The sequence below is a fragment of the Zootoca vivipara genome, chromosome 2 (assembly GCF_965207765.1).
Source record: "Zootoca vivipara chromosome 2, rZooViv2.hap1.1, whole genome shotgun sequence".
NCBI lineage: Eukaryota > Metazoa > Chordata > Lepidosauria > Squamata > Lacertidae > Zootoca > Zootoca vivipara.
In genome coordinates, this window is record NC_142584.1 from 3368825 (window position 1) to 3388280 (window position 19456).

Below are 19456 nucleotides of genomic sequence, written 5' to 3' on the forward strand. Positions count from 1 at the left end.
AACTGCTCAGAAAAAGGATAATTGGTACAGAGCTAGTTACTGAAAAGATTGCATCCGTTCATGACTTCTAATGTGACACTGGCTCTTCCCACAAAGAACATTTGCTGCAATTGGCCTACAGTGGTGCTTTTTACAGCCTTATATTGATTATTATATTTCAGATATCTCTTCATAAAATAATCTGGAAAGTATTTTTTGTGTACAGTTTGTGTAACCAGAACTCAGAACTTTGTTTTGTTTGTCATTTTACCACTGGATGGCGCTCTGTGTCCACTATTATATTTTATTTGTTTCACCTGCAGGGCAATACTAGATCCAGAGTATTGATCATAGTATTGAACAACACGGTTCCAGCTTCATTTCCCCAAACCCCAACGTCTCTGTTCAAACATATCAGACTCTTTCCAAAGCCTGGGAGCTGTGGTTCCCAGTTGAGCTGTTAGATCCTGATCTTCAACGGGGAAGATATGGAATCCCTAAACCAGCCTTTTAGCAATCTTCCCCTTTAGGGAATGGATGGATGTGTGGATGAATCATGTTACTGATTAACGTAAGTAACTAGAATGTAATTATTTCACATGGATTCAAGGAGAGAATCCCAAATCTATAGTGAATCTGAAGAAATAAAAGAACACAAACGTAGCAATCCGTAACAAAGGGCCAGTAGAGCTGCCAACTGATCAGAAGGTGCACCTGGACCTGCTCCCATGCAGCTTGATCTCCATTATCTACTGCTAACATCCGTTAAAGGCAGAGGGCCTGAGGGAACAGGTAGAAACTCCAAGACAGGAATGTCATAACAGGTATATCTATAAGCACTTTAAAAAGAGAAAGTGTATACAAATAGAAATCGGGATGTTTTTCTCCAACAGAGAAATACCACATTCTTTCACTTCAGCAGATCAGACTGGGCAAAGATGAAGACCAAAAGCAAAATAATACAATTTTTACCTAAAAGCAACTGGTGGTAGTTGCACATTAGCATCACACTTCCACTGAGGGGTCAAGAGCAGCTGTGTGTGTTTGTGTTTGTGTGTGTCCAATTAAGATCAGGGAAATGGACCAGGGGGAGAATTAACCACTCCTCTGATCTCATTTGGAGGCCCCTGCTTTTCAATGGAAAATGGTACCTGTGAGGAAATCTGATAATGGATCTCTTACTCCTCAGCTATTTTAGCCCTTGGATTCTTATCCTTTTTGTACCGACTGGAGCACCAGGGTTTCTTGAACTTGGGTCCCCAAATGTTTTTAGACTACAATTCCTATCACCCCTGACAATTGTCTCTATTAACTGGGGCTGATGGGAGCTGGAGGGCCAGAGCTTTCCCCCCACAGGCTCGACAAGTGCAGGAGAGCGAGAGCCAACAGACCCTCTTCTAGCAAAGGTCTGACTGCCTCTTACAGCCAAACCATGCATAGCTTCCTGGGATCCTTCCTAGGAAGCAATAAATAAATGGTACATTTGGAGAAAACTGCAAGAGATCTTCAGAGAACAAAGTTCATTGCATTTGGCTGAGATTTGACCACAGCCACAAGTGAATGAAAAAGTGTTTGTCTTGAAAAGTACATACTATTTTACAACAATAGCGTACCTTGCTTCAGTCAGCGTGCTGCCCCTGACCTGTCCCAAATCCCCCCCAGTTTTATTTTTTATTTTATCCATATACTGTAATGTACAGTCTTTACAACAAAAGACTTCACATCCACAATAAAATAAAATCATATACTGTATGGCAAAACCTTTAGTCTCATGTTTTCATTTATACTAATCTCTTCTCAGGACCTGTCCCAAATCCAAAGCACTTCTTTGTGCTGTACAACCATTCATTTTGTACAAGTTAAAACTCCCAGGGTGGGTTAACAACCTGCCTTTCTTCCCAGGGAACTATGGGAATTGTAGCTCTGTGATGGGAAAAGGGGTCTCCTCACAATTCCCAGCAGCCTTAACAAACCGTACTTCCCTGACTATTAAAGTGGTATAATAGTGCTTTTAATGGTATGGATGTGACCTGTCCTGTTAAATGGGACCTTGGAGACAACAGCACAGCCCATCTCGGCCACATCATGGTACAGTAATGGGTGACATGGCCAAGGCCTGTTCATAGACTTTCATGGGGTTTTTTCTTTTTCTTTTTTAAAATATATTTATTAAAGTTTTATAACAAACAACAAAAACATTCAAACTACAAAAGACAAACTACACAATACAAAAAACTACAAAAATACAAAATACAAAAAATACATACAAAACAAAAAATTCTCTTTTTGAATCTTACTTCTATTCTATTCTGTTGACTCCCTCATTCCTCCTCTCACTGCGTTACATTATAAATCATCTTTAGTAATTTCTAAAACCTATATAACATCTATTTCTTACTTAAAATTAATTTTAATCTATACCTTTTATAACTTTAAATTTTGCCTTCCCAACTATTTCACTTCTTTTTACACAATTTCATAGTTTTTTTCTTCTAGTTTTCATGAAACCTACTTGCCCGGACAATGGGGCAAAAGAAATGTGGCCGCTGTTGTTCTAATCATTCTGATGGATACACCCAGGCCTTTTCTTTTTTCAGCTGGGACTCACTGGAACTCGGTTTGGCACCTCTCAAGAGGAGGGAGACATTGATGATGAGTTCCAGCACTTCTTTTTCTAGAAAAATAACACTGGATGCACCACAAGAAACCATGCCTCCAAAACCTATGCTCCAGTCACACAGAGATCCTTGTGAAGCCATTGCTTATAATGGCTTTATTATTGCTTTGTGGAACACATTCCAGGAGAGGGAGCCGTTCTCCTGCCTCCCATCCTCCAGGTCATTAAAAGTACTTGCAGTCTAGAGCAGGGGTGGCCCCCCTTTTTTTGCTTCAGGTGTGAAAATGCCTAAAGGCCAGGCATGGGGGTGGCAGTGGCAGTTCTGGGACTCTGCTGGCTGACTCATCCAGCGAGGGGACGTGAGCCACTTCCCATCTGGGACAGCCCCCACGGCTGAATCATCTTGCTTGTCTGGGGGTCCCAGCAGGAAGGATCCCCCCATGGAAAGACAACAAACCACACGGAGAGCATGGCCAATTTGCACATTATTTAAAACCAGCTCAGCCTCCCCCTCCCAGCGACCCTGTCATTATCCCAGTGACACGAGGTCTGGAGAGTTCACGGAAAGCCAGAAGCCCAGGCTCCTTCGTCATAAACCCTGGGCACCCTTTGGCCACCGGAGAGAGGAGAATAGAGCTGAGGAATGCCTTGGCAGACATTCTTCTCCCTCTCCAAACATTTTTTTAAAAAACAGCAACCCAGGATCGTTTGGCTCTCTGCCCCATCCTGACCCACTTTTAGTCATGCCCAAACGGCTTGCTGGGTAGGGGTGGATTAATCTGTCAATTTTGGCTTCTCTTGAGTTTCTCATTTGCCCTATCTTCACCACATTGCTGTATTAGTTTGCCGTTTGTTGTTGGAAGAAAAAGTCCTTACAAAATTTAATCAGCCTTTTAGACCTAATAGACTTTTTGTGAGCGATTTGCCATACTAGATTGCATTTTTGTATGCTGCTTCCACCAATGCGTGTGCTTTTATGCACACCTTTTCCCAATTTATGCTTCTTTTTCTGGTACACTGTTTTGTTTTGTTTTAGTTGGTATGGTTTGCAAAACTCAGAGAAGTATGAATTTTGAAGGACGGATTCACTTCACTTTGCATATGTATTTATTTATTTAAACCATAGATCACTTACTATCAAAATATTGCAATGTGGTTTACAATTGAATATGTGTGTGTGTGATGCTTTTGGAAATGCAAATTGCATAGGTTCAAACTACATTGAAATGTGAACCAAATAGAATTTATCTTCCACCCCTAATGCTGGGCAACACAAGTTGTGTGTGTGCCATAAAAGAAACTGTTGTCTGTCATGGGGTGTATTAGTAAAGAAACTATTGTTTGTTGTGCAGTAGGGGTGCCAACTTGAATAAAAAGGGGGGCAGGTAAGTCCCCCCCAATCAATCACATGATTTGAATGCAAATGTCCATTAACTTTGTGGGGGCCCAGCCCCCTAAAACATTTTATTGGGGGACCAAAGGGACCTTGGCCTCTAGGAGTTGACTCAGAATGTTGTCCAGAATGAATGTTATTGAATATTTTTGATGATACCTGTGTAAATATATTGTCAAAAGAATTGGTCTTATATATTATTTTGGCAGCACAAATTGTAATTGCCACTCAATGGGAAACAGCCCACATCTTGTACTCAATGGTTGGTATCGAATACTCTGGAATCGAGCATAATGGAGAAAATCGCACATAATATGAGACTGGCGGCGTGCTCGCGACAGAGCCTCAAGAACATCTTATAGGACGCTTATGAAAGCCTATGAGATGGCGATGAAAGCTGCAAAGAAGTCTCACTTCTCAGCTTCCATTGCATCCGCTAGCTCTCGCCTGGCACAACTTTTCAGAATAATTAGGTCTCTAACCCTAGAGGAACAGCCAAATTTAAATATGAATTTGACCCGTAGCTGTGAGGCATTTAAGAGCTTTTTTGCAGAGAAAGTCTTGATACTCCGCCGTGACCTCCCTGCCAATTTGGATACAATAACAGAACTGGAGGCCCCTTGACTGTCTTTGAGTCCAGTATTGGACCACTTCGATCGGATACTCCCTGCCGATGTAGACAGATTCCTCCGAGCTGGAAGGCCCACCACTTGCTCCCTTGACCCGTGCCCGTCCTGGCTGATTAGAGCGTGTCCAGATGAGGTACGGGCCCCCCTGGGTGAGATCATCAACTTGTCCCTTGGCACAGGGACTTTCCCAGAGGAGTTGAAGGAAGCTGTGGTGCGTCTGCTCTTAAACAAAACATCTCTAGATCCTTTAGATCTATCCAATTATCGCCCGGTTTCTAATCTACCATACCTGGGTAAGATAATTGAGAGAGCGGTTGATGAACAGCTTGGTAGGTTTCTGGATAAAACATCAGCTCTAGATCCATTTCAGTCCAGCTTTCACCCTGGTCATGGAACTGAGACGGCTCTGGTCGTCTTAACAGATGATCTCCCGTAGACAGCTGGATCGAGGTGGGTCGGGACTGCTGATTCTTTTAGATTTTTCAGCAGCCTTCGATATGGTCGATCACGAACTTTTAGACTACCGCCTTGCTGACGTGGGGATTCAGGGCACAGTCCAACAATGGCTGCGTTCCTTCATCTCAGGTCGGGGACAGAGGGTGGCGCTAGGGAGGGAGTTGTCGCCGCGGCACCCCTTGGTGTGTGGAGTCCCGCAAGGCGCAATCCTTTCCCCAATGCTTTTTAATATCTTTATGCGCCCCCTTGCCCAGATTGTCCGGAGTTTTGGGCTGGGTTGTCATCAATATGCTGATGACACCCAGATCTATCTGTTGATGGACGGCTGCCCTGCCTCAGCCCCGGACACACTCACCAGGTGCTTGGAAGCTGTGGCTGGATGGCTACGTGGGAGCCGACTAAAGCTAAATCCTTCGAAGACAGAGGTCCTCTGGCTAGGTCGGGGCGACATGGGGTTGGGGGGCCAACTCCCATCTTTTGCAGGGGCTCAATTGGTACCAGCACCTTCTGTCAAGAGTTTGGGTGTAACCTTCGACGCCTCCCTTTCCATGGAGGCGCAGGTTGCAGCCACAGCTAAGGTGGCATTTTTCCATCTCCGCGGTATCAAGCAGTTGGTCCCTTACCTCTCTCATCCTGATCTGGCCAGTGATCCATGCGACGGTCACCTCCAGGCTTGACTATTGTAACTCGCTCTACACGGGGCTGCCCTTGAAGCTGACCCAGAAACTCCAGCGGGTGCAGAATGCCGCGGCGAGGCTCCTTACGGGGTCCCGCCCACGGGATCATATTCATCCAGTGCTTTACCAGCTGCACTGGCTCCTGGTGGAGTACAGGATCAGGTTTAAGGTGCTGGTTTTGACCTTTAAAGCCCTATGCGGCTTGGGACTCTCGTACCTATGGGACCACATCTCTTGGTATGCCCCGTGGAGGACCTTAAGGCCCACAAATAACAATATTCTGGAGATCCCGAGCCATAAGGTGGCTAGATTGGCCTCAACTAGGGCCAGGGCCTTTTCAGTATTGGCCCCAACTTGGTGGAACGCTCTCTCACAAGAGACCATGGCCCTGCAGGATTTGTCATCTTTCCGCAGGGCCTGCAAGACAGAGCTGTTCCGCCTGGCCTTTGGGTTGGATTCAGTCTGACCCCTGTGTTTTCCTCCCTCATGGTTTGGATTTATGGACTACTTAAAATGAGGCTGCATTTGAAATTTGAAATTTTAATATTGTATTTTAATCTGTATTTTAATTAATTGTTTTCTTTTCTTTTATGTCTTTTTGTAATTTTATTGGTGTTAGCTGCCCTGAGCCTGGTTTTGACTGGGAAGGGCAGGGTATAGATAAAATTATTATTATTATTATTATTATTATTATTATTATTATTATTATTATTTATTATAATTTGAGACTGTAAGAAAACTAGAATCTCCAGTCACATTTTGTATGGTTTGGCATTCCTTTTCTACATAAACACTGGAACCATTATTTCCAAGACAACCCTCCCTTGTCACAAGCCTGTCAAATCTGGAATTAGACGTGATGCTCTGATAAAGTTGATGGTCTTTACATGGGCTTTGTTATTTTAACTCATGTGCAACTACCGTACTATTTTATAGTTTTGTTTTTCATCTTTTAATTGTTGTCTGTTGTTATAATGTTTCTCTCTGTTTTATATGCATTATAAAATGAAATGAAATGAAAAGAATATGAAAAAACTTTACCAAAAAAAGCCAGTCATGGGTTTGTTGGGGGAATTAAATAATTAAGTTCTCCCATGAGACCGAACTACCAGGTAGATAGAGTCTGTTGGTGGTGTCTCTGCATGATCTACTGGTCTTTGGACTTTTGCCTCTTTCTACCAGTCAGCTTATGCCAGGAGCTGGTACTTTGGGTATATCTTTGCATCGAATCACCCAACACTTCTCATGCAGAGGTGCAGCAGAATTATCTAGCATCAGATGAGTTGTCTATTCCTTCCTCAGTTGCTTCCTGGCCCCCAACTTGGACCTGTATATGCCCATCTTGACAGTATGTTCTAGATTACACAGCACAGCTAGAACATCCACATTCCCTGATTACACATCAAAACTAATCATCCTACAGATGAACATAGGAAGCTACTAATACAAAGTCAGACCACTGGTCTACCCAGTCCAGTCTATTCTATCTGTTCTGACTCCCTAGGAATCTTGTAGAGATCTTTCCTAATCAAATAGATGGATGGATGGATAGATAGATAGATAGATAGATAGATAGATAGATAGATAGATAGATAGATAGATAGATAGATAGACAGACTGACAGGGGGTATCCTTATCCAGGGTTTGTGTTTCCTTCACAATGAGGTAGGACCGGAACCAATGGATCCAAGTTACAAGAATGAACTTTCTGATGCTAAGAGCTGTTTGGCAGTGGTCTCCCTCGGGAGATGGAGGAGTTTTTAAAGCAGAGGTTGGATAGTCATTTGTATGGATGCTTTAGTTGAATTCCTGTATTGCAGGGAGTGGACTTGATGACCCTTCCAACTCTACAATTCTATTATTCTCGCAAAGGGTGGGCAAAGGGTAACAAATGTTCAAGTGAGTGGTAGCCCTTTCTGTAAGGCAGATCCTCTTCCTAAACAGCTTAGAAATAAATCCACCTTGCTAACTGCAAGAAAAATCTGTTTTCCCTTTAATATATCTCACTCTTCCACTTCTGATTCTAAACATTTTAAAGTTATGTTTTATTATGACTTTTTGTACTGGATTAATCATTATCAGGGGTGGTTCTTTGTTGTATATTTTGTTGTTGTAAGCCGCCTTGTGTACAGTAATAGAGGAAGGCAGTACACAAATAAAAATTGAAATGAAAAATGAAATGCGTTAATTGGAAGCAACAGCACTGCTATGGATGGATTAATAATCTGACCAGGTAGAAAGCATATAAAGATACACACAATCACACAAACTGATGTAGTATTAACCACACTACTATTACAGGTAGGTAGCCATGTTGGTCTGACGCAGTTGAAATATACAGCGGTACCTCTGGATGCCCCGTTCACATCCAGCGCAGTATGGAACTAAAGCGGCGAGTCTGTGCATGCTCGCCGCGCAATTCAGTGCTTCTGCTCATGCGCGTGACGTCATTCGGTGCGTCTGCGCATGCGCGAATCACCGAAACCGGAAATAACCTGTTCCGGCACTTCTGGGTTCGTAACCCATGATGTACGCAACCCACACCGAATGTAACTAGAGGTATGACTGTATTAAAAAAATGTCCAGTAGCATCTTAGAGACCAACTAAGTTTGTTCTTAGGGACATGGGGTGGCGCTGTGGTCTAAACCACAGGGCTTGCCGATCGGAAGGTCGGTGGTTCGAATCCCCGCGACGGGGTGAGCTCCCGTTGCTGGGTCCCAGCTCCTGCCCACCTAGCAGTTCGAAAGCACGTCAAAGTGCAAGTACATAAATAGGTACCACTACGGTGGGAAGGTAAATGGTGTTTCTGTGCACTGCTCTGGTTCACCAGAAGTGGCTTAGTCATGCTGGCCACATGACCCGGAAGCTGTCTGCGGACAAACGCCGGCTCCCTCAGCATATGGAGCAGATGAGTGCCGCAACCCCAGAGTCGTCCGCAACTGTACCTAATGGTCTGGGGTACCTTTACCTTTAAGTTTGTTCTTGGTATAAGCTTTTGTGTGCATGCAAACTTCTTCAGATACTATTACCGTTAGGATCAATAGCACCGCCACTGAATTATCATCAGTATTACTCAAGGCTTGTTTAAGTGACGGAATATTTTGCCTCTTTCTCTTGATCTCTCCTGGTCTTTCTTCTTCTTCTTCCACCGCCAATGAAGGAAGAGCTTCCCGCTTTCCCCTTGACATTCTGGTTGCCTTCTCCTTGCCCTAAACAACATCCATGCCATGGCTGGATGTCCTGTTCCCCCAACCCATGCAGTGTCACAAATTCCGGGCAAGAGTGAGTTCTGAGTCATGTTAGTAAATATAGCCTGTGATGCTGCTCACACTTTCTTTCTTCTTCTTTTAAAAGGAGGGTCTGGCCATTGGATGATGCACCTTACACACACACACACACACACACACACACACACACACACACACACACAACCAAACCAGTCCAGGGGAATGACAAAGCCTGAGCACCCTGCCCTGAAATTACAGTCATTATAGTCTGGACTCACCAGCTGGCTATTTCAGGACCACAGATCAGACTCTCCTTGTTACTTCTTAAAGAGACCACATCCAATTAACCGAACACATGGATCTTTCAACTTAAAATAGGAAAATCAAGAAGCTGTTGCAATTCTTCTCCCTCCTGCCCTAGTCTCCTGTCCTAGTCCTGAATCTCTGATGGTCACAAGCTCCAAGATCTCTTCTAGCTTATGCTGACATTTTTTTTCCCTGGCACCATTCTGCCCTTTTAATAGCTTGAGTCACGAGCCAGCGATCATCGTTTACCTTCATGCAATTACCTTCTGATTTCTGCAGGTTGATGTGCTCTTAAAAGATACACAGGCGCAAGCCAGAGTGATTTCATTGTCAGTTGCCCACTCCACTTTGCACACACAGTTGCTGCCAAAAGGCTGAGAGGGACCGTTTCATGGCAAAATGAAAAGGTACCATAGCAAGAGGCAGAATGTGCAATGCCTAATGGCCTTTTCATATGATTGGCATCAATTTTGCAGGACACGTGTATCCACATTTGTCCATGTGAGTGGTAGCAAGAGAAGGAGAGTGTAGCTCATGGATCAGAAGAATGTGTTGGGCTGTGCCTCAAGGACAAGTACAAACCAGTTTTATCATAGCTTTCCAATAGGCATTTGATTTGTGACAGTGATGTATCTGTCACTTGACTGTACAGCTTCAGACTGCAAATGAGGGGCTGGTTCTCCGAACACTTCCCCGTGTGCAGAGGCACTGTCTTGTGCCCAAGATTGAAGGGGCCTGGTACTCAGTGCTCACGGGTGACAGCATGCACCTGGCGTGCGTCACATGTGTGCAATGTCATGTGCACAATATCACATCGCCAGGAAGAGACCAAGAGTGGAGCCTGGCGCAGCTTCAATGGCTGGCAGCTCCTCCTTTCTTGTGCTCAGGAGAGTCCACGCCCTGCTCTGCTCCACGCTCAGCCTCTTCTGCCCCCTCCATATTGAGACAGCCTGGCCCCCTGATGACAGATATTGAGCAGCCTGAAGACACCTCAGCCTTATAGGCACAACTATTCCTTGCTAATTTGCAGAAGCCAAAATCAATGCATGTTTTGAGGTTTCTCTTAAAAGTCTTTGCAGCTTCTTTTGTTAGTAACTTCTTCATGGCCATGGCTAGTGATTTGGATTTTGGGACAGGGGGAATGTTGTCAAGGGTCTTTTGTCCCAAGAGTGTCAATAAAGACTTGCAATCCATTTCAATAGTACAATTTAGACAGTTAGGTCTAAGCTGTTCACATGACCTGGCTATAACCGCACAAGCTCTCCTGATCTAATGGAGCTTTTTGCTGCTCTGTTTCTGTTAGACTTCTTGATATAAATGCAGCTGATCCATGGATATATCCTGACTGCTTTTTGCATGGGTATTGTCCCAGCCCCTAGGCCTAGGCTGATGCATCAGCTGCCACTGTGGTTGGGAAATCTAGTGGGCTAGAATAAGCTACCATAAAAATTAAGGGGATTTTGGTGCGGGCTCTTCCATAGAAGCATATTAAGCAGATCACATCATTTAATCGGATGAGCGAAATTTGGTATGAATTTATCAAAGTTAAGTTGTGAGACTGAAGAACTTACTTGAAGTAGGACTATCTCTAGCTTCTGCAAGTCAGCAATGCTACCAGTTTGTCTGGAATAGAGCAGACTGAATTCCTTGTTTGCAGATTATGTGTCCTATAAATGTTACATGTTCTTTTCCAAATTTACATTTTTAAAAATCATTTTTATTTTTAGGTAACAAATACTATATTAAATAGTGGGTAGACAACACAGCGGTTCTTCAAGAAGCTCTTTATTCGGAAGCCAGAACAGAACAGAACTGCATTGCCGAGCCGGCCTGCTTTTATAGAGGCTGGCTCAAACAATGTATCAAACATAATTCAAAGTTCCCTCCTAAAGTTCCCTCCTAAAACAACTGTCAAGGACCTGAGGGGAAACTATATACACTAATACATAACATACTACATGAAAATGAACATCAAAAACATAGAGCGAGAGGTAGAAAGGCTCAGAGATTTTCACAGCATTGCCTAGCAATCATGTTTGTTTTTCTTCTAGATCTCAAGTTTGCCCGGAATGTTTCATTCACGACTGTGGAGCACTGAGAATTCACACTTCTCATTCAAGTTTAGGCCAGGCTGCTGGAAACATTTCAAAACTGCATGCAGCCAACCATGGTGTTCGTCATTACTGGCAGCTCCCCAGACGCAATCTCAGAGATAGGAAAAGGTACGAGAAAGGCGGGTGTTTTGGTTGCTTCCTACTTCCCCACTGTAGCCCCATAGTCTAACCCCCCACTCCCACCCCTGGTCTGGCTTGTTCGATTCCTGGAACTGTTTGAAAACCAAGGCACAGCTTCCAATTGGCTGCTGGAGCTTCCTGCACTCAATCGGAAGCCGCGGAAGCCCTGTTGGCCGTTCGGCTTCCAAAAAAATGTTCACAAACCAGAACACTTACTTCCAGGTTTGCAGCATTCGGGAGCCAATTTGTTCGGGGCCAAGCCGTTCGACAACCAAGATACCACTGTATGTGTGTGGGGCCTATTCCATTTCTGCATGATTGACATAATGTTAAAAATGTGCTTCTCTTAAGGCTTCACAATCGCATAGTTAATTGCCTTTGATGACTGGTGACGACTGTCTATTGAACAGAGACCATCTACAGGAGTACAAATCATAGCCAGTGAAAGAGAGAGAAGTCTGAGATTTATAGCTGGGTGGCAAAGAAGAGCAACAGGGGCTTTGAGGGCATTCTTCTGCTTTTAGGGATTCAGTGCCTAATTTATAGACTAGCACTGTCGTCTCAACACTGAGTTTGTAGACAAGCATGCGTCTTTAAAACAGCAACAATTCATGGACCCCAGAAATTTCTCCCCACAAGGACTCTGACCCTGCAAAAGATTACCATTCAGAATAGTGGGGGGGCATGATTTATATGACTCTTCATTCAAGAATGGACAGAGCTACTTCCTCACACCCATGGAGCTTTCTCAAATTGACATAGTCATGTTGGGTGGTGTGAACAGCCTTTAATGACCATGTGCAAAGAATTAAACAGTCACAGATTAGTAGTCTGGGCACAATTCAAATTTGGGGCTTATCTGATGTATGCCGCAAAGTAGACCCTGGCTACATTTTTTTCTTTTGATTTCCCCTCAGACGCTTGTGCAGATGCCTGGGATTGATCCTGGTATGTTCTGCATGCAGCACATGTGCTCTGCCACTGAGCTATGGCCTCTCACACAGGACCACAGAATGGCAGGGGCATTCTTGGGGGTGGGGAAAGAGAGATTGGATGCTTTGCCTAGTTATGTAAATGTGAGGCATACTGAAAAGGTAATGTGTAGTTCTGTCACACCTGTGGTCTAATGCCTGGAGTTTAGAGGAGGATGTGGATGACAGTAATATAGTTTTTCTAGAACTTCCAATACATTATTTTTTTAAAAAAATTCTTATCTCATTTAGTTTACTATGGATTCAAATTATGATTCTTTATGCATGGTGTAGGAGAGTCAGATTTTTAAACCCAATTCTACTTCTGTAAATATTGACCTGAAATGGATTCTTTCCCCTTATCTTGAGCCATGGAGGGGTGTGTGTGTGTGTGCACTTGTTATTATCTATTTCATTTATGAATCACTTCCCATTAGCCATCCCGAAGTGATTTATACTTCTCATTGCAGTCCCTTTGCAAAGGGTGACCTTCCCCTTGGTGTGTGTTCAGCGCTGCCCCCACTTTATGCCTCTTTCCTTTCCCTCCTGCTAGTGCAGTAATGCTGCTCAGTGATATTTTCTGGGGGTGGGAAGCATGACCACAGGTAGGCCTGGCCCATTGCCCAGGCCTCGGACGCTTGGTGACACCAGAGCCTCCTGCTAGCTGTTCCAACCCTGCAATTAGGACAGATCCTAGCTCAACCACAGCCCAAAATTACCACGGGGGCCTCTCGTCTGGGGAGCCCACAGCAGATACGTCACCCAGGGGCCTCAGCAGCTTCCTACAGCTGTGGGGAACAGCATGATTGCTGCAGAAGCCCTGTACCCCACTCCTCCTCACAGCCAGACTCCCCCACCTTCACCTTTGCTTCCTAGAAGTGGCGCTGCCAGGTTAAATTTAAATAACAACCACCACCAAGAGCATCCCTCCTGCTGTGCCCCAAAGTGTGCTGTTTGTGTTCCAGGTTGTCCCTGGCTTCCACAGACTCTCATGTTTTAAGCTTGGCTGCTGTCTCTTGGCTGCTACAGATCTGGGCCCCACTGGGGGAGCGTTAGGATGAGGTGTCATTTCTGTGGCGAGACAGTTGGGGGCATCCAGATGTGAAACCGCTGTTGGTCTGCATTTTGGGGACAAGTGTCCATGCGAGCAGCTGAGTCAAGGCAAAGGACTCGCCAACCCCCTTCCCCCCCTACACACAACTTGCAAAAATCTGCTTCCAATTTGTGATGGTGGCCAGCTGGCTTCTGAGCTCCCACCCATCATCCTCTTTCTCTCTGAATGGCTGAGGGTTCAAGTCATATGGTGGAGGGAGCCCAAGGCTGGGGGTGGGATGGGAGAAGAAAACAAAACAAGCAGGAGGCAAAATACTACCTCAACTTTTTACCTTGTGTGTGCCAAGGACTCGGATTGGAAAGAACGAATCTTACCTGGGGGGGGGGGGGGACTTGGGAGAGCGGACAGGATGTGGAAGCAGCCCTGCCCAGCTGCGCTCTTGCTGCCCCAGCAACTATGACACGTCCCGCCTGCTACCCTCTGCTCTTAGCTGCAACAACTGCATCATCAATATTATTATTTATTAAATTTCTATACTGCCTCTCATCTAAAGATCACAGAACAGTTTACAATAAAAAACCACAAAAACACATGCCATAACAACAAATAAAATCCACACACCCACCCCAGTTTAAAAGGCCTGGTTCCTAAAGATATGCAATGAAGGTGCCAGGCGATCCTCCCTGGTTAGAGCATTCCAGAAGCGGGGAAGTCACTGCAGAAAAGGCCCGTTCTCATGTTACCACCTCTGAATCTCTCCTAGAGAAAGCACACAAAGAAGGGCCCTAGAGGGTGATCACAGGGTCTGGGTTGGTCCATATGGGGAGAAGTGGTGCTTGAGGTATTGTGGTCATTATAGGCTTTATAGGTCAAAACCAGCACTTTGAATTGGGCCCAGAAGCCAATTGGCAGCCAGTGCAGTCTGGCTGTGATTGGTGTCTTGTCTAGATGAGCATCCTGGCCACTGACCTTTTGCATCAGCTGAAGTTACTGAACTGTCTTCAGAGGCAGCCCCGTGTATAATTGTGTTGCAATAATTCAACCTAGAGGTTACCGGAGCATAGATGACAGACGTTAGGCTATCCCCGTCCAGATAGGGGTGCAGCCACCACGCCATCAAGGGCACCTGAGCCTCAAGTGACAGCAAAGGATCCAGGCATCCCCCCAAAGCTACATGCTTGCTACTTCAGAGGAAGTGTAACCCCCTCAAGAACAGGCAACCTCCCATCCATCCAGTCTAGGGAACCATCCCATAACAGTGCCTCAGACTTATCCGGACTGAGCTTCAGTTTGTTGGCTCTCATCCTGTCCATTACTGAGGCAAGAAGATGGTCCAGCGCATCTATTGCCTCACCTGCAGATGTAAAGGAGAAGTAGAGTTGTGTGTCGTCAGCATATTACTGGCAGTGTACTCCAAAACTCCAGATAACCCCACTCAGTGGTTTCATGTAGATGTTAAGCAGCATAGGGGATAAAATCGGGCCCTGAGGAACTCCACATGGAAGACTCTATGGGGCCAAAGATGCTTGGTTCCTCAAGCATCACGCTCTGGAACCAACCATCCAAGTGGGACCAAAAGCCACAGCTCACTCATTCTGAAAATAGTGCCTTTTGTGCATATTCTATTATGTGCATATTCTATTATGCACAAACGCAATCTTGAAATTCCTTCCAAATTGCAGTGCTTTGTCTTCTGTTTATTATCATGAGTCGGCTGAACATTCAGTTCAATCTGCTTTAAGGACTTTGCTCCATCCCACAAGCGGGTACAACCTCTCTTGGTTTCCTGCTGTCACACTACAAAAATGGTTCTGCTGGACCCAGCAGGGAGTGACTCTGAAGAATCACCACCACTCAGGTCTCAGCATAGATGCAGGGTCTTGGAAATGGCTTCCAGCTCTTTTTCCTGTACTACAAGCAAGGCATGGAAAAGAGCAGGCAGGTCCTGAAATAAGACTGCATTGCTAAAAGAAGTGTATGGATGTTCTATGCATGACCTCTGCATCTTTATATAGTTGTGGCAGCAGTGTGCGCATGCACACATGCTTGCACACCTGTGAATATACTGTATAGACAAAGCTTGAATGCAAATTCAGGAGTGGGGGGTGGCCAACCGATTAAAGAATTTTTGCAGCCCAGTCCTATTGATTGCTTACTCTCGCAAAGTTAAATACAACTGTCTCAAGTAGCTGCGCATAATGCTGAACCTGAGCACGATCCTTGCACCTGTTTTTGAATGGGGACAAGGCAGATGTAAAACACAAATGCAATGGGACATCTGCCTTGAGGACTGAGATACTGTACTGTGGCATGCATGCTCAGAAAATGACATGTTTTATGATTGAACCCAAGTTCTAAGTTTCCAACAGGACTAGGAGCTTGGAAGGCTCCACACTGCGCTTCTCTTCTTAATCAACTACTTAAACCTATTAAAGCAAACTATAAAGGGTTGTGTGCGTGTGCATATATGTGGGTCAGCAGGCGGTGGGAAATGATAAAAATGGCTCCGTGCGTGATGTCAGGCTCTGCATGGTGAAGATGCATGCTTGTGGATGGATGTGTGTTTCAAGCATGCATGCTGCTAACACAGAACTTCATGTCATTCCCCTTAGACTGAACATTGTGGCCTTCCCTCACACTCCTTGCCCACAGGCCGCAAACGCCACAGGTCCTGGCACAGCACAGACCACCCAGTAATTGGAAGAGAGGTGGGTGGGCAGGTTGCCCGAAGCCTCCCCCACCTCGGAAGCTTTGCCGTCATCCTCGTGGCTTTGGCACTGGGCTGAGCAGCCTCGACCTCCCTGCTCACTTGTAGGGCTGCTTGGGGAGGGAATCTAATGGAAGAAGAAGAAGAAGAAGAAGAAGAAGAAGAAGAAGAAGAAGAAGAAGAAGAAGAAGAAGAAGAAGAAGAAGAAGAAGAAGAAGAAGAAGAAGAAGAAGAAGAAGAAGAAGAAGAAGAAGAAGAGAAGAGTTTGGCTTTGTTATCCCGCTTTATCACTACCCGAAGGAGTCTCAAAGCAGCTAACAATCTCCTTTTCCCTTCCTCCCCCACAACAAACATTCTGTGAGGTGAGTGGGGCTGAGAGACTTCAGAGAAGTGTGACTAGCCCAAGGTCACCCAGCAGCTGCATGTGGAGGAGCGGAGACACGAACCCGGTTCCCCAGATTACAAGTCTACCGCTCTTAACCACCACACCACACAGGGGTGTGTGTAGCCAGTTGGGATGGCTGAGTCTAGCCAAGGCCTCCACCTCAGTCCTTCTTGGGTTGGCAGCCCTGCTCTCTGTGGCTGGGTCACGGGGGGAACAGGAAGTCTCTCCACCCGGCCTTCTAGGTCACCATAGCAACTCAAGACATGTGTTACCTGACAATGCCTGTTCCCTGGCTGAAAATGTCTTGGTGGGAATAGTTGTGCTTTCAGCCAAGCAGCAGGCCCCTTACACCCATTCGAGAGTCTCCCTCGGATAGCTTTCCTGACCTCCTTCTTTCCTGGCAGGGAAGGGGGCACCATTTTGGGATTCATCTCTGGTGATGAAATGTCTGGGGCTGGCAATGGTTTTAACTTATTTTTATTTTGGAGGCCCTCCGGACGTGCTTTTTATTGTGCATTCATTATGCCTTGTGCTATCAGGCCAGTCACACACAATCCTGCTTTCAATACTGTTTGTGCCTGAAAATGTTTTGGCTCCTGTGCCATTCAGTGCATATCCCGCCATTTCCTGTGGAAATCATGTCACTTTTTATGCTACCATGTTCTAGTGTAGTTTTGTCCTGTTTCTGTTGTTTTGTCACCCCTCCAGACAGGCAACAATGCAGTAGCAAGTAGCGCAGAACCAGCAGAAGCAGAAAAATGCCACATGATTGTGTCAAGATGATATGCCCCCAATAAACTATTAGTCAGGTGGGGCCCTTATTGCATTGCATTCCTTGCACACTGCTTAGGAACAATTGTAGTTACGTGGTAAATAAATTGTCAAAACAAACAAACAAGCATCACCACACTTCAAGGAGCCAAGTGGACCACAGATGGACTTGCAAATGGTGGGAACGAAAGCTGCAATTACAGCTCAAATAGGATTCCATTGTTGGGTTAGCACCTTCTTGGTCGTAGGCATAAGGCTGGATTAACCATCATGGTGCATATTCTACAGAACAGGGCCCTGCTGTGTGGAATTTAATTTCTTTCTTTATTTTATTTTATTAGTGATAATTGTATACTCTGCTTCATTCAGAAGTACATTCAATGTACTGGTAGTTTACAGAGGCCTTGAACATTAGCCTCTAAATTAAAACAGCATCAAACTAGAAAGCGGTGGCAGCATGAAATCAGCATAAAACCACTAAATTGTTTTCCAGCAATTAAGTAGCCAACTGTCTAACAATGCCAAATAAACTATGTACTACTTTCCTGAATGAATGCATATAGGAGCCAGTTTGTTCTCTTTTTGTAGACGATTTTCCTAAACAGTGTGTACTTGCGCATGTACGCATGGCCCAAGAGGAAACTCTTTTCTCAGCTACATTTGGTCCAGACCATTTTAGAGCTTTATAAGTTACAAGCTGGCCCTGCCACGCGTTGCGGTGGCTCAGTTTGTTAAATGGAGCCTCAGAGTCCCACTTCAGACTCCCCTCACCTTCAGAGTCCCCCTGTGTTTCGCATCCCTGTGTCTCCCCCCACCCTGATGTTTGATGGAGAAGCTTAATCTCTGGATGGGGGGTGGGGGTCCCCAACCATTCCTGTTGCGTCACCCCTTCCCTCCCCTCCCCTCCCTCCCAAACCCAGTCTCAATTATTTGTTTCTTAAATGAATACATGTTGTCACAATTTATTCTGATTCTATCATTTCCACTTCTTCTAGGATTTGGAACTCTTTTCTTCTTCTTTGCTGTAGGGAACATAACACCCCACAATAAATGTTCAACCTAATTATGAATAGTAGCCTCGCATCAGCTCTCCATAGCATGCTTGAAACTTTGAAGGGACAGGATGCCCTTTGAGCTGATATGGAGCACAGGTTACCTGCTGAAAAGGTTCCCGTTCGGATGTTCCTTCCATGGATGCTCCGACATCACTTGACTGTTATGGTGCCTTCTACTCAGACTCAAGAATCTGTGGACAGAACACATCCGATAGCAGCAGGCAAATACCAAGATTCTTTGAAGGAATCTTTAATGCCAGCACTTACTCGGACATTAATCCATTCCACCATCACAGTTGAAAATGTCTACATCTATGGCAGTTAAAAAAGAAAATTGGCATCCTATCTATCAATCTATCCATGCATTCATCCAATTCTGAATACCATTGCACATTGGTTTCCTTTTTGGACGAACACACAGGTTTGTGGGAAGCAGACCGCTCTCCCATGATGCCATGGGATCTGTCTCCTCTTGCGGGGTTGAGGAAGCTGAGCTCTCCCGGCATGGCAGCTTTGGTAGAGTGAATGCCGCATTGTCACACCGGGCTGGAGTCACAGATAATTACCTCAATTAGTTACAATGGAAGAGTAATAAATACAGGCTTAGTGTCTTCTACCCCACTGGGTCTTCTCAGATTAATCCAGCCCGGCCGAGCAGCACTGAAAGACATGATGGACAATTCATTAAACTCCCCAAATGCCACACAACCTACCCATGAAGGTTTGTGTTAGACCCCTGGGGCTCAGCGCTTTGTCCCTAATTGTCTCTCCCAGGCATGGGCCACCTAACAGCCAGTAGGTGACGGGCTGAAGCGCCCGGGGATTAGAGGGGATGCCTGCCACGTTGCCTTGGTGAGCTGGCCAGTGGGGAGAGGAATGCCCCCGAGGAGGGTGGGGGGAAGCAGAGGGGCGTTCCGACAAGGTGGGGTACTTGCCAAACACAAAACCAGAGGCGCAAGGAGTTAATTAGAAGCCAGGCAAGGGGCCGCAGGCG

The 19456-nt window shown here is 45.3% G+C and overlaps 1 long non-coding RNA gene across 1 annotated transcript; it reads left to right on the forward strand.

Moving 5' to 3' along the window:
- Positions 1 to 8239: 8239 nt before the first annotated feature.
- On the forward strand, positions 8240 to 17957 carry LOC132591767 (uncharacterized). Its single transcript, XR_009557230.2, has 3 exons — positions 8240 to 8310; positions 11337 to 11507; positions 16157 to 17957. It is a non-coding gene; the product is annotated as an uncharacterized LOC132591767 (long non-coding RNA).
- The last annotated feature ends 1499 nt before the right edge of the window (positions 17958 to 19456 follow it).